We start from the raw sequence: 16,990 nt of genomic DNA, 5'->3' as shown, positions 1-16,990 counted from the left end.
ATCTGTAGGCGTTTCTTAGTCTGCAAACAAAGATTTGTCTCACCTTGATAAGTATTGTAAAATCCATTTATTAAATGGGGCAAGCCAAGAACAGTCAATCTGGGGAGGAAAGAGCTAGAAAGATGATCTGTAATTCTACCCATCTATTTCTAAGGTTTACACAGTCCTACCACACATCAGAGCTTGGTGGGTGACCTAAACTTTTTCTGCTCTTGTTAAATACAGCCTAATCATCTCTTTGCCCCTATCTATGATTGAATAGTAATCCCTTCTGAAAAGGGTTCATGGTGGTATTTTAGGCCATTTTAGAAAAATCTTCATACCCATCAGTAGGACAGTAGGACATGTTCTAGGGAAAATGGATGAAAAGGAAAATCGTACTATACCACTGGAACACATTTAAATTCACATTTAAAACACATTATTTTGTAAAGTATATTAGAAAACCACATTCGGATCTCTTCACCTCTAATTTTTAGAAAACATCTTTGCAACAACTATTGTTGCCACTTTTATTGCTAAACTTTTAAAGTTTATTGAGCTCTAGGTGTCTGTTAACATCCCGGGGCCACAGTCCAAATTAATCTATTTGCAAAACACTAAAAAAAGCCTACAGAGCATCTGTCTCAAAAGTAAAACCTGTTCTACGTTTAGAGATTTCGAGGCTGCTTAGTTCCAACTCCTGCTAGGATCTTCATTAACCAACATTACCAGGAGAGTCACATGCCCGTGTCTCCAGACTGCCCTGATGGAGATCCAGCCAGTGGCTTTGAGTCATCCTGACTTCTGCAGTTTATCCTGTCTATTCCATGTTACATAGTACTAACTGCTTGATTTTGTATGCAACATAGTCCCGATCATTGCACTCCAAAAGTTACAAAATCCTGAATTCTATAGTTTATACACAATATAAGGGACAAGCATACTAAGCTCCAGGTGCCAGGGTGGGCAGGCATTGGTATTTACGGGGTACCCTATGGATCACCAAATGACATGCTTACATCCTCAGCCTGGGGCCACTGATCCCTATAAACGCGATACCACTGTCAACCACAAACTATGGTCTGCCCATATGCTTCCATGGCCCTCTCACCTTCATAATGTTTCAGGAAGTCCCAAATGACATTACTGATTTTCAGCTATGAACCTCTTTCCAGTTCCAGTATTGACCCACTGCCATAGTTACATTAAGAAACCAGCCCACCTTTACCATCTCCCTTCTCCTTTTACAGCTGCATCAGATATAAATATACAACCCCTGTGCAAGTTGTAACAAATCTGAGGTCAGAATGTGCAGGAATTAGGGCTCATCAGAATTGTGAAGTTGCCATAACTGGGACTGACCGGAGGTGTGAAGGTGCAAGAATAAGGGCCGATATCAAATCTAAAAGTGCAGAAGCTGGGGTTGATCCTGGGTCTGAAGGTGCAGAGATGAGGGTTGTTCTGAGGTCTAAATGCGCAAGTAATGGGTCTGGGGTCTAAAGACAAAGAAGTTGGGACTTATCAGAGAACGCATATCCTTCATGGCTATGGCTACAATTCATGCTCTATTTATAGTGTGTTATTTGTAGCCACAGCGTGGTACTGTATTAGGCTAAAATTGCAAGTGTAAAACCCCCACATCACTGATACCCAATGCAAGGAATCATGGCATATACAGTTTTCTTACGGGCAGGAAGCGGACACTGCAGTCACTCTGCTGCCCTCTAGTGTTCAACTACAAATAGTGAAACACCAGCAGCCTCTACATACATTCATTGCAAAAACCAACATTTTTTAAAGTTTAAGTGGAACTCTGCCTATTGGTGGGTGGTGGGCATCTGCAATCACCAAGTATGTACAGCATGCTTGCCCACATCCTAGGAAATTGCCATTTTGCCCCCAACTCCACAGTGAATTTCTGAGTACACAAAGATCCTTTTCAGGCATTGGATGCCCACTGGTTTCCGAAGTTACATTCTCCTTGACTCTCTCTCTCTCTCTCTACAGTCAATCTGGGGAGGAAAGAGCTAGAAAGATGATCTGTAATTCTACCCATCTATTTCTAAGGTTTACACAGTCCTACCACACATCAGAGCTTGGTGGGTGACCTGAACTTTTTCTGCTCTTGTTAAATACAGCCTAATCATCTCTTCGCCCCTATCTATGATTGAATAGTAATCACTCCTGAAAAGGGTTCATGGTGGTATTTCTAGCCATTTTAGAAAATTTTCATACCCATCAGTAGGACAGTAGGACATGTTCTAGGGAAAATGGATGAAAAAGGAAAATCTAAGTATACCACTGGAACACATTTAAATTCACATTTAAAACACAATATTTTGTAAAGTATATTAGAAAACCACATTCAGGTCTCTTCTCCTCTTTTTTTTTAGGAAATATCTTTGCAACCACTATTGTTGCCACTTTAATTGCTAAACTTTTAAAGTTTATTGAGCTCTAGGTGTCTGTTGACATCCCGGGGCCACAGTCCAAATGAATCTATTGCCATATTGACATAGAGATTTGGAGGCCGCTTAGTTACAACTCCTGCTAGGATCTTCATTAACCTACATTACCAGGAGAGTCACATGCCCGTGTCTCCAGACTGCCCTGATGGAGATCCAGCCAGTGGCTTTGAGGTCATGTCATCCTGACTTCTGCAGTTTATCCTGTCTATTCCATGTTACATAGTACTAACTGCTTCATTTTGTATGCAACATATTCCCGATCATTGCACTCCAAAAGTTACAAAATCCTGAATTCTATAGTTTATACACAATATAAGGGATAAGCATACTAAGCTCCAGGTGGGGTCTAAAGACAAAGAAATTGGGACTTATCAGAGAACGCATATCCTTCATGGCTATGGCTACAATTCATGCTCTATTTATAATGTTTTTTTTTTGTAGCCACAGCATGGTACTGTATTAAGTTGAAATTGCAAGTGTAAAACCCCGACATCACTGATACCCAATGGAAGGAATCATGGCATATACAGTTTTCTTACGGGCAGGAAGCGGACACTGCAGTCACTCTGCTGCCCTCTAGTGTTCAATTAGAAATAGTAAAACACCAGCAGCCTCTACATACATTCACTGCAAAAACCAACATTTTTTAAACTTTACGTGGAACTCTGCCTATTGGTGGGTGGTGAGCATCTGCAATCACCAAGTATGTACAGCATGCTTGCCCAAATCCTAGGAATTTGTCATTTTGCCCCCAACTCCACAGTGAATTACAGAGTAATTGAGAGTACACAAAGATCCTTTTCAGGCATTGGATGCCCACTGGTTTCAGAAGTTACATTCTCCTTGACTCTCTCTCTCTATATATATTTATACATATATAATAAAGGCTGCTGCAAACACAATTTCTTTAAACTTTCAGTTCTAGTCCCACGAATAAATCTGAATCTTACGTACAGCATGTCTTCATTTTCAATAGACAAAATATAATAATTTGGGGTGAAATGCCCATCCGAAAGCCCAGTGCTATATTATAATATATAATACCAGTAAATAATTAATTCGGACATAGCAGTACTTACAGTGTTTGGCCATAAGACAACCCAGCCAAACAACCCATCAGTATGACACAGAAAGCTCTGTACCCCATGGTGTCCCGGGAGGCTATGGGTGGCCTCTGTCAGCTGAGGGGGTTATAAGTTCTGACTTTTGAGGGTTGGATTCCTGACTACATGATAGCATCTGTAGGCGTTTCTTAGTCTGCAAACAAAGATTTGTCTCACCTTGATAAGTATTGCAAAACCTATTTCCATGGTATTTACTGTTAGCACACAGGTCTGGGGAAGGACTAAGGGTCAGGGATCCCTGTGGGAGCAGCATTTCCAGTAATCATGTTATTTATTTCTTTTTTTAATGCTAGCTTTATATTACACAGCTGTACCACTGCTGCACTTTTTCACACAAGGATTTTGGTGCCGAGAGCATATGTGCAAACACCCTGAACTTAAAATGAGAAGATCTGCTAATATATAACATACAACTAGAAATGGTAATTGTCCTTAAACAATATTGTTGCTTGAATTTACCTCTGATTGATTTGAGGACTCTTTAGCCAAAAAAAGGTAAAAATTTGGATTCAGATTGAGAAATTATTTTTACCTTTGTAATAAACCCTGGAATGGAAATCATGCCCACTGCTTACCTTCAAAACCAGCCGGTACTTACCTTGACAATAAGCTGGTTGCTCAAGTACATTGTTGCTGGAAAAGTGATTGCTGAAATAGGGTCTTCTGCAAGATCCAGAGATGTCACCTTCCAGGAGAGAGTTAAAGCTAAGGAAAGCTGGGGGCAGTTGGGGGCCAATGGAGAAGGTAATGTACTTCTCAGCTGCCCCAGTGGTATCAAATTTGAATGGAGAGAAAATGTCAGGGAACTGATCTCATTTGCAGCAGCTGGAAAAGGGTCTGAACCCTATCACACAAGGACATAGTTTTAGAATATGGCACCATTTGCAGACAACATGAGTGGCAGTATGTCGCTCCACTTCCACGGCACAACCCAGATGGCATCAGATTCACTTTGCTGTAATTTAGGTCAGGATGCAAAATCAACATGGAGACGGGTGAAAAATGTTTTAAACCATGCTGACCAGGAAACGCCTCCCCATTGGTTGATTTCTAAGGTACATAGTGGGCAGTAAAAGCCCTGACAACCACCAGTCAATGGAAATGCTACCAGCTGTATACCTAAACTACGAACTAACTTGGGCTGAGGGTTTAATTTAGGTTCTTGTAGCCGAATGTTGGTTATTCTAGCCATATCTGAACAGCAATACTACAAAGTAAAACCTAATAATGTACCTTTTATCAGTAATATCTCCTGATAATAAAGCAGTGCATATGCAGTGCCTAGGTACATCCATGCCTTGAGCCTAACAGCTCTATCTTTGCAGTGTGATTTGCTGTTGTCCCTACTATGCTGCTCATTGTTCTCCTTGCTGGAGAGGAAGCTGTACATGAGGCTTTGCTGTGTAAGAATCTCCCTGCTTCTACTTTATTAATTCTGAAGATCTGTGCTTCCCTCACTTAGTCATTTTTTTCTGAATCCAAAAGTGTGGCACGGCTATGGGGGTTGGGTTGGGTTGGGTTACATTCACAGTCTACTAATGGACCTGCTTCTGCAGGCTGTGGAGCTGTGCACAATTATGAGGGGGGGGGGGGCCAAATGCTCAGCATTTCAGCATCATTCACCTGCTTTTTTTCAGTCAAATGGAGCCCAAGAGAAGATGGATGCCCTGAGCATTTACCCATTTGGTCTTAAACCTAAATCGAGCCCTGCCTATAGCATAAGCACAGCATTTAGCACAGGGGCCAATTTTACCAGCTGACACAGGAAATATCCCTTTTGCAATAATCACTCGTACCTGCCTGACTGCTTCAAATTTCTGGCAAAAATCAGAGATATGCATGTGCGTAATTCAGCTTTTACCAGCATTCCTGGCTTCCTCTGCTCAAGGGGGTTACTATATCCCAGCTCAATCAATCAAGTTGACTGAAGATTTCAAAGAAGAAGAGAAGAAACAAGATAATGGCATCCTGCGAGGGAATGTGGACAGGTGAGTATCATAGGGTTTAGTTCTGCTTTAATTGGGAAACAGGGTAGGGAGACCACCGGCAATAATCGAGTCTCCTTTGCCCTCTACTGGCTTTTTTGGGGCACATAATTTACAGTTCAGGTACTCTTTAAATGAGCCTGGCTTTTAAAAATTGAAAATATTATAGGGGGTGTATTTAAAATTTGTTCTCCATTTACTTCAAGTTGTCCATGAGTGCATTAGATGAGGTCTACTCAGACCTCATCAAAAAAAGCAGTCCAGTTTTGGATACCAGTTCACAAAAAGGACATTGAGGAACTGAAGAGAGTGCAGAGAAGGACAACTAAACTAATGAACTGAATCTATTTTCCCTTGAGAAGAGACGTATAAGGAGGGATGTGATCACCCTGTATGAATATATATATGGTCCATATAGAGAACCGTCTTCTCAATTATTCACTTTAAGATCATTTTGGAGGAAAAGAAGTTTTTTCCCTTTTGGAGCAAATTGTACCAGGGGTTTTTTTGCCTTCCTCTGGATCAACTATGTCCATATAATTTTATATCTGGGATATGTGTATGTCCCTAGAGCTTGAACTTAATGTATTTATGTCTTTTTACAACCTAACTATGAACTATTCAGAGTTTACTATTGTGATTGCTGTGCTCTCTGGATAATTGGTCATTAGCATTTTGCCAATGCCCTTTACTAAATGTTCCCCATAAAAATTGGTAACTAAAAACTCAAAAATCACACTAGATGTCCTTCAACTCAGAACAGAACTGGAGTAGGAGGACATGGAGGATATTTCTGGAGCCTGAATATGCTGAGTATTTCTTTCAAACGTGGACGAACACACAAAACATGGAGCTGGACCTAATTAATTCTTTCTGGTAATAAAAGTTGACCTTAGTTAAACCTTTTCTTTGTGTGACGACATCACAAGGAAAACAATACTGTATATGTATGTGCAGGAAGTGAAAATTAAGCCAATGCTTACATGATTGCCAACAAGAAACTCTCTTTAATTGATACTTATAGTGTCTGGTCCGGGGCATCAAATATCAAAATTTGCATACTCTGTTCAGGGAATTAAAAACTTTGCCACAGAGTATAATGAGCAGCAATTTATTGGCCAATTCTTAAATACCAGTATTGCGGTTGGCAGAAATCCACTGTGCGGCTGATCTGGGCAAATCCAGGCAGGTAGACATTTTCCAATAAACAGAACCCACAAAGGTAATATTGTTGTTGTTAATCCACTGTTTGCAATAATGAAATCAATCAGCTTTCTAATCTCAGAAGTAAAGATTGATATGTAGAAAATAAAAAAGAACTGGCCATGCACCGTGTGTACATTGTCTGCGGCATTGGACCTTGCACTAACATAATATTTAGCAAAGCATTTGTATGGCACTCTTTTATAGGATAGTCAGGCCAAAACCATAAATGGTTCTCACAATCATGGTGAAAGGGACACCATGGAGACATAAAAACAGCCCAAGTGTATTAGTATCGTGCAGTATGAGATTAAAGAATAAATCTCATTGATTACACTGCATCACAAAAAAATAAATAATTTCTGTTACTTAGTCTAATCCACGTGTCCTATACTAAATCAAGTGCACTGAATCCAAATCTCTCCAAAGTCTGATTCTGCCTAGGACTTCTTAAGTTAATTATGCATATAGACTCGTTTAGCTACATTCTCTCGTTTCGCAGTTACTATGTAATCTCTATACAAAACTAACTTTTGCCTCCATGACATTACAAAAACGTAGTTTTATGATGCAACAACATATACTATTATATATATTCACCTTGTTCAACACACATGTACACTTCAGAAGTGTTTCAGGAACTTGCTTTTGCGTTTGTGGGTTTCCACTGTCTCCTGTTGCAGAAACCAGCAGTAGTCGCCCATCATGTTGGGGTTGCACCGGCCTTGATATCTTGTTTCCATAACAGAAATGTCCTGGTGGAACCTCTCCCCTTGTTCATCACTCACATCATCCGAATTGTGTGTAAAGAAATCCAGATTAGAATGTAAGAAATGAATTTTAAATGACATTCGGCAGCCAAGTTGATGGTATGCTGTTAGCATGTTGATCACGAGTCCAGCATGGTTTTCAGCTCGCTGGTTGCAACTAGCACAAATGAATCCCAAGCAGCAAGTTCAAGTGGGTTGAGTTTGTCTCTGAATGTGGCATCACTCAACAAATTGCGGATTTGGGGACCAACAAAAATGCCTGCTTTCAGTTTAGCATGTGTTATAACTTTTCCAAACTTGTCCTTGAGATACTGAAAACCCAATACCATCAAAATCCATTACAATGACTAAGTTTTTTAATAATCCAAGTTTATTATGAAGTGGTGGAAGGGAAACTATCTGTGGATCAATGAGTGATTTATGCTTCACGTTGTACTGGCAAACAGTGTGTTCAGGTCTGGGTGGCCATTCTTTCACTTTCTGGTGGTTGCTGTCATCGTGACACACATATTTTTTGTATATCCCAATTGCAGGCCAAGAAGGAGTGCCACCACCTTCAGATCACCACAAACGTTCCACTTGTGTTCTGAAAAGTTAATCAATTTCAAAGTGACCTCCATGGATTCTTATGTCTTTTTCATTCCATGGGCATGAGCAAGAGGAAAAGAAGGTTTTTCGTTAGCTGTATTTGTTACCTGTGTTCTTTGTGTGACAATCACGAAAGTGTGATGTTGTCGTTCCTTTTTGTAGCAAATTCCACTCCTTTAATCTGGGGCTAACAGTTCAGACTTTTGACAAAGACAGGCCCCTTACTAGATCATCTAAATCTGATTGGCTTATAAAATATGGCTTACCCTCTTCAAATTGGGGTTCATACCATTCATTAACATCAACATCATCCTCATGTTCCTCATCCGACATGTCACTGTCAGTAATAACAGATGTAGCAGGGCCTCGCACTGGATTCTCGGCATCATGTGGCACTGGCTTCAGTTTAGATTCACAATGAGGATAGACATTTTTTGACTTAGTCTTCTTCGAAAATCTAGCAATTTTACAAATTTAATCACAGGATGATTCCCACAGCTGCAATCATTCAATAGCACAGCCGCATGAATCCTCCTGTCAGTGTGTGATCCCCGGGCACCAGAGGTTAAATGAGGACAAGGCTCCCCATTCATCACCTCTAGTGATCTCTGATTGGCTGAGGAAAGGTAAACCCTGATGACAGCTCAAGCTGAATGAATGCAGCCGTGGGATTCATCACAGGATGATTCCTATGACTGCATTCATTTATGAGCACAGCCGTGGGACTCCTGTGTTCTTGGATAGAGAATCTCTATCAAAGAACAAATACTTCAGTTCTGGTAGGGCTGCAAGAGCAATCAGGGGCCTAATTCACAAGGGCATTCTCGCTTACATGTTCGGTAAGCGAGAAAGGCCCAATTTGCTGCAAGATTGAATATGCAAATCCCGCTCACCAAACTATAGGCACAGCAAAAGACATTTTATTCCTTTTCCCATTGAACCATTGTGTTAGGACAACGTAACACACTTGACAGCAGATATGAGGTGCCCAGCTTTTCTTCTGATCTCCAATTGCACATCCAAAGTAATACTTGTAAGCAAATCTCACCCTCTTGGTTAGGTTCTTGCATTGATCACACGGGGTATATTTGCCACAAATGTAGCAAAATTGTCCGGTTTAATAACACAGCTGCGTCTACTCATCTTAACTCAAAACAGATTTACTATGGCCTAGCTGTACTATCCAATAAGATGGTTTCCCACTAGAGACAAGCCCTTGGTCCATCTCGCCTTATATACCTATTTCTGACGTCAGCTCACTGGCTTGCCCAGACATGCCCAGCCGCTGCTGGAACATGCATGCCACCAGGGGGCGTGATTCAGCTGGGGTGGCAGCACGCATATTGGTAGCTGCCTCTGTTTTCATGTGAAAATACATTACTCAATTACCGAACACTTGAACAGGTATAGCACACCTATAACCTAAAATCTATAACCTGATAGGTAAATTCTGAGCAGATATGGAATCAGCACACTCAATATCAAGTATACACATGTGTTATTCCCAGTAGCACAATCATCGGTATGTAGTGTTATACTTGTGTAATACCTAAAGTGACCTCCAGATGGCAATAGAATTCTGTTACAACATCCCCCTTCCAGCAGTATTTGCAACATTATTGTCCCTTGCTACAATTGGATGTAAAAGTTTCAAATTCCCAATAATGTTTTTTTCCTTATAAATGTATAATACCAGCATGCACTGAAAACTGTATGGTCTTACAAAACATAATTTAAACTATCTGAGTTTTACATTCAGGGGGGTTCTGTTTTACATGCCAAGTATTTGTATTTCTGTTCACCCAGTCCTGGGATTCACACAGCTCCATGTTGTCTACCAAGGCAGGAGATCTGTTCTCCGCTGAAGTGAAGTAACAAATACTGCTTTTGCACTTTCCCTGAAAGGACAGTGAATGTAGAAGCAGTGTAGTTAGAGCCCAATGTTATTTGCTCTTATCAGCCTGTTGCTGTCACACAAATGTGCTGCTTCTTCCTCCAAAAGTCTGAGTTCTGCTGTACAGGGACTCCAAAAGAGTGATGTCAATTTAAATTCAAAAACATTCTGCTGATGCAATAAATATTCCCCAATTTGGAAACCAATCCCATTCTAAGAGTCCTGATTTGGACCCCTAAATGGCAAATGTATAAATAATTTACTTTACTTTCCTGATCCGTGTTCTTGTTCCAGGTAAGTGACTTAAAAAGCATTGCCAGTCATTAGGCATTTCCATAAGGAGGTCAGCAACATCTCTGGGTTGGTTCTGATTCAGAAAAAAAAACAAATTGACCACCAGGGGGCAGAGTGACACTTTGTTACTTTTCTTGTGCAGAATACCACTGTACTTGAAACATTTTAACAATGATTGATGTAAGGAAACATAATTATATAACTGTGTCCAATTTTGACAAAGTATTACAGTCACAAAATGAAATAAGTATAGAAAGTGGCGGGCAGATAATTCTGGAAGTTTATTAGCCTTTTATTTCTTCTAGGCAGGGTATATAAGTACTGTTTTATAATAATAATATTAATATTAATAATTTTGACTTGGATTGACATATGTCTGGTATAAAATTGCTCAGTATTCCTGTACGCGTTCTTCTTCTTCTACATATACACACATATATATATATATGATCTTTTTTGAATATTTACTTTGCCTAATTCATAACTTTCACTTAGCAGTAGACTGGCATCCTTTATTGGTCTTCCCATGGAACCGCCATTACCCAGAAAAGAGTCCAGGTATTTGGGTCTATGGAACCCCTCCTATAGACCAGGGAACCCAGATTCCTTAGGGATACTCCTGGAAATGTCAATGAAGCCCACAGTGCGTGAAAAGTCAATGCCTAGTCCAAATGGGCTTGGCCATGTTTAGAATTTTTTTTGCAACCCATTAAACAAAAAAACGAAATCCACTGATACTACTTCAGCTTTTAGAAAAAATTGTCCTTGTGTGCCTTTCCATGGATTTTTCACAGTCTTTTGGTATACTTACATATCAGGAGGCTTTGAATATTCTATACAATTCTAGAAACAGCAATCATTTTCCTTCTGTGATCGGGGTCTGCACCATCAGGGGCATTTCACAAATAAATGACCCAGAACCAATCTTACATCTTTGGGTAGAAGATGGCACACAGTGATGTTGCACATGTGCATGAGCGATATCGTGTGTCATCTCTAGAAACATTAAGGGAGCCTGAAGAAGGAAAGTTGCAGCATGGGACATGACGGGAAGCAGAACAATATACAATGGGATCAAGTCAATATGGGATTCACTGGGTGTGCTAAGTAAAATGATTATAAAAAAAAGCCCAGAGTGCTCATAGCACTGTTTGCGTTAAAGTTTTTGCCAAACCTTGAGTGTTAGAAATATTCAAAAATTGAAGGACGAGATAAAGGAGGGTTATTTGGAAATTAAGTTAAAATTATTTTATTGAGTCTTCATGCTTGGTTTGCACTTCAAACTTGACATAATCCAAGTATGTGCAGAAAAAAGGAGAAAATTCCTCCATGTGTGGAGATAAGTACATAGATAAGTACATATTGGGGAAATCATAGGTCATTCTTAATGCCTCAGCACTATACATAGTATCACAAAGATAGTGTTGAACTGATTTGCATCTGGTAAGAGTGGTTTTGGTTATTATTATGTAATTATTATAGGAATACAGCAGGGGCATTTTTTCTGACGCGTTTCGCCTATCGGCTTCTTTAGGGGCAGTGAAGACGTGATATGTTTTGCTCTGATAAGACATGTATTTATATATATATATTTATCAAACGTGTAAGGTGTGCTAAGTAGATTTATCAAATACAATTCTGCTAAAAGACAAAGTGCAAAATAAAAAAAAAACCTATTAAAATACTAATACAAATTATTACTGCCAACTTACCATGTCTGAAGCCTACTTATTATTTGTAGAGCAGCTAGTCATTCATTAGAAGTCCACTTTATTAAATATGCTTCATGTTCTTGTTGGGTCAATACTTGGCCCTGCAGGGTCCTATGGAGCTATATCATAGCCATCATTTCACAGGATTACAACTACAGTTCCACAGATTCCACATTCTACTACTACATAAGTCCTGTCCATTGTAAGAAAGTTTTGGAGGGGCGTGTAGCACACCCATAATCAAGAACTGATTCAAAATGTATTAAAAAATTATAGAAAATGAAATTACAACTGACCCCGAACCACTTCATTGGATGGAAAAAGCATATGATGATCAAACCCAACCCAGGAAAAAAAAAAATTTTCAGTTTCATAAAGAAAAAAAAACATAAGGGGATCCAGTTTTCTCCAACAGGGTAAACCATCCTTTTTGATAATCAATGGTAATTGGGAGTCTCCTTGATCAACAGTTTTCCATAATAAATGTTATAAATAGTCATTCTGATGTGTTAAAGCTCTTCAAGACAGGAGACGATAGACTATCATGGGGGAGCCTGGGTGATCCAGCAAACTTAGAGGTTCAAACCAGGTTCTCCCATAATAGTCGATCTTTTCCAGTCTTGGAGAGACTATAGGGACCACCCAGTATGGATGAATTGGATTTTGCTGATGTGTGTTTGACATCATTCCAGGTTTGCTAGAACCACCCTCTAAGGAAGAGCAGTTCACACTTTTCCTTTTGGGCTGGTTTCACATTATTATATTGCAATATACATATGTAGGTGAATTGCACTTCCAACTTGAGAGTATCTTTTTGATGGCACCCCAACACACCTCCACAAGCTACCTGTCTTGTTAAAGCAAAACAACACACTAATATGGTGCACAACCTAAAAAAAACGTAAAAGGTACATGGCCCATCCAATGGCAATCCATTGAAATATATTGGCTTCCTTAATTTATTGTATCGTAAGACATGTTAACTCGGCACACCATAGTAGATAGGTGTGGAAGATCCTCAAAGGAAAGTCATTGATGCATACCGACCACATGTTGGTGGGACGTCCATTATTCTTTAACTTTAATTATACTCAAACATTGATTACACACTAACAGGTAGCCTAATTCTACAAAGCTAAACCCAACTTTCTTAGAAAAAAAAAATGGTTTATACAAGAAGGAACTAATCCATCAAGATATTTAAATGTCATCATCTTCCAGGGATGAGGATCTTCTGCATCATCTAGATGATTAATGGAATGGGTCTCCTCCCAGCTGGGTCACAGTTGTTGACCCCTCACTTCCTTGCCCTTTGCTTACGCACATCTTATGTAAAGAGTCATATGTGTATCTTGACCTTTGGTGTCTAAGGAACCTGGAAACAGATTACTCTATAGAAAATGTCAATGTGTGTTTCTAAAATAATTCACGTCTTCAAATGTGCACATGGTGGTTGCAGGAAGGCTGAGTCAATGGGCCACAAGTCAAATGGTCCTAATGTAAAACACCTTCATAAAGGGGAGTAGGCCTTATTACCCAGTCATCAGGGACTACTATATTGTTCTATTAGTTCCTTTTATTATTCCTTTTTGTTTTCTATGCTTTAAAAACTTCCATGCTTAGTTAATAAAAATTCCATTAACTTTAGGTACCCTAAAGCAGACCATCCATGAAAATGGACACATACTTTCTGGCCCAGAGTGAAGGTTCCAAAAATTAAGAAACTAATGTTTCAAAATTTAGTTTTGTGGCCCTCCAAAACAATATGAACGATTTCAACAAAAGGGCCATATGTGATTGACTTGGTCATGTGTTAGGGTCTTCCCAGGCAGTTAGCATGGGATCCTACAAGGCACTGATATTGGTCCTCACCAAGGCACCCCGCAAGGGGTGATGGATTGGTGACCTTGGAGGCCACTGGGTTCTTTTCTTTGAGGTTCTATAGGGTTGCAGCCCTCAGGGTCACCCTACCTAAGGAGAAGGGAAAGTCCAGGTGTAGTCCAACAAGTGGTTATAGCAGGCAGAGTGGTCCTATGGCTCGGTGTGCGACCCTACAGGTAGTATGACGTCAGGTAGTACAGGTAGTATGACATCATGGTTGTTCCAACCTCTATTTCTGTTTAATTATTAGGTGTAAGTTTTAAAAGCTTACATACCCTTTAAGAAATGCTATCAATTAATATGCATACAAATCACCAATTTACTGCCTCCATAGTGTCCATAAAATCATTGTACTTTCTATGTAGGAGTATATTCTGACCTTGGACTGACTGGAACTTGGACAGGAACTGACATGATGTGTTTTTTTTACTGGTGATGTGAATTTTATTTTACACACTAACCTTCCAAAGCCAAAACCCAAAACCATTCCATTTACAATATTTACATTATAATATAACATAAATAAGTTACAAAAAGGAATATGTCCAATGGTGAATATTAAAAGCATATTTGTATATTGACCAATTAATAATTACAATTTATTGGGGGGGGGGGGTTGTTTATACAGAAGTGGTAATCTGATAACAAATTTCTATTCTCCACTCTGATTGTCAAATTTTTAAATAGGGAACCAGATTCTGCATGGTGATGATCGGTGCTTTGATCACTGTATCATGTTTACAGAGAGGATTTTCTGCAGCAATGAAATCAGAATACTCTCCAGATATATCATTGGCCCGCATTGTTTTTTTGTGACATATTTTAAAATTTGCAGTAGTTCTATCCTGAACCGTAAAGAGTAATTAAAAATGTAATTCCTTATAAAGGTCTTCTGCATAAAATGCAATACAGCTACTGTATGAGACCTCGGGGCAGAAGTCCTCAGGGTCTAATTACTGAGGTCATTCAGCAGCAAGTCCTGAAGGATGAGGGTGTGAGGGAAGAGGGTGGGAGGAGGAACACTTCCTACTATTGTGTGGTCAAATGAAAACTTTTTTCCTGCTTTTTTAGAGTTATAGCGTCCTTTTAGCTTTATTCTTCAATGGCTTATGAGCACTAGAACCTACTTCCCAGCATTATATATCATACAATTACATCCAGCCTCAACTACTACTATTGCGGCTTCCATTGTGATATGAAGTTGTGATCTTCAGCAGAGATTATGAAGTTTTAGCAGTCAGTAAAAGGGTCTTACCTGCATATGTCGTAAAAAGCCTCAAATATTCTGTTAAATATATATACCGTTATTGAGTCAACCAATCCTATAATATTTAGCTTTGTGTTGGATTTCAAAAGACAAAGGCTATGTACACAGGTCAGATGATTCTCTTCTGAATATCGCTTCAGGGCTGGTATGGGACAAGAATCTGGCAGTTGTACAGTTGCCGTTCATGGATCCATCCTGGGCGACCGTAATGCAAGTTAAGGGGAGAGAGTGCGGCAGGGTTCTGCTTGCTCATTCCCCCTTTCCCTTTCCATAGAGGAGAACAGCGCTGTATGCATATTTTACGTGAAAGATCCTTTCCAATGACAAAAGTTTTACATGTTTTACATTTTACTTAGCCTTAATCCATCTCCAGGTATAATCCTAGATTCTACAAGCCCTTCCACCCACCCCCTTGCATTTCTTACTTTATAAATAAAAAATACTCACCTATAGTAAATCTCCAGATCCAGTGACAGTGGCAGTGTGGCACTCCATCTCTGCGAAATCCACCACTACAATCACACCGGAATTCACCAGTCCTTGGCTTTACCCTCTTATTGACGTCATCCCAGTGGTTCTTCTGGCCTATTCAAGAAAAAGACCTGCTGATGACAGCCAATTGTCAAGTCCACAATAGCAAGTAGTAATGTTGGCCCTGAAGAAAGTTACAAAGAAAGATTTGGAGTATGAAATGGGGTATTTAGATATTTATAGCCAGGGCAGTGTCTGCATAGGGTTTGTATGTTCTTCTGGTGTATGCATGTGCTCTTCAGTTTCCTCCAACATTCTAAAAAAATAATGGTAAGCCTATTGCCTTCCCCAGTCTGGTCCTATAAAATGTCTATGATATGACTATGATGGGGTCATTAGATTGTTAACTATTCTAAAAGACAGAAACATGTCTATGGGTTGCAGTATTGCACAAGGCATGAATAAATAATAAATACATTTAACAAAGAATCCACCTTCTCACACTGGTTGTTGATAATTCAGGACCTACCTTAATCCAGAAACCAATCGTAGCTTCTTGTTCCAGTGTTCTTCAGTGCCAGAATGTGGACAGGTGCCCTTACTTTATCACATACCATTCAGGACTTACAATGGTTGATGACATTGGCAAGATGGGTGACAGCAAGACCATTTGGAGAACCCCAAGAAAATGAGAGTCATCACAACCAGATCTGGTGAGAAGATTGCAGACTACAGGACTATGTAAGCTCAGATGGAGCTAATGTTCACTTCCTCAACCTGAATGATTGGGACAATTTTACCATGGGCCGGAGCATCCAATATTCATTTTGGTTTAACATTGGCTTTGTTTTATGGATGTTAGCTCTTTAATGTACACAATGGGACGTGTTGTCTGCTATATACATTGGCTTACAGCTATCATTTTGTACAACGGGCTGTCAATTAAAACATTGGTGGCCTTTTTCAATAGCTGGTGGCCATGAGGGCATTGAGTGAATCTATATAGTGGGCATTGGTGGACCACTGTGTATACTTAAGAGCTCCTAAAAATAATTTAGTTTGCCATCCACTTGTTAAACTTCGACTTTGGCCCTATTAGCCTCAAAGCCATACATTATCAGACAGAGAATTGTTCATGCAACACGAAATGTAAGTAGTTATCAGTATTACATCACAAATCAAAACAGGGATTATATTCTGCATCAGCTGGGGAGGATAAACATTGTCATTCACTTTATATAACTCCAGAAACTTCTGTAGAAAAAGTTTCCTAACAGGAAAATTGTATGTTGCCAATCACATCATATCTGAAAAGCTTGACCCATTTACAACTTTAGGCTGCAGGGTTGGC

This window comes from Pyxicephalus adspersus, chromosome 2 (assembly GCF_032062135.1).
Source record: "Pyxicephalus adspersus chromosome 2, UCB_Pads_2.0, whole genome shotgun sequence".
Taxonomy (NCBI): domain Eukaryota; kingdom Metazoa; phylum Chordata; class Amphibia; order Anura; family Pyxicephalidae; genus Pyxicephalus; species Pyxicephalus adspersus.
This window is presented reverse-complemented; position numbering follows the sequence as displayed.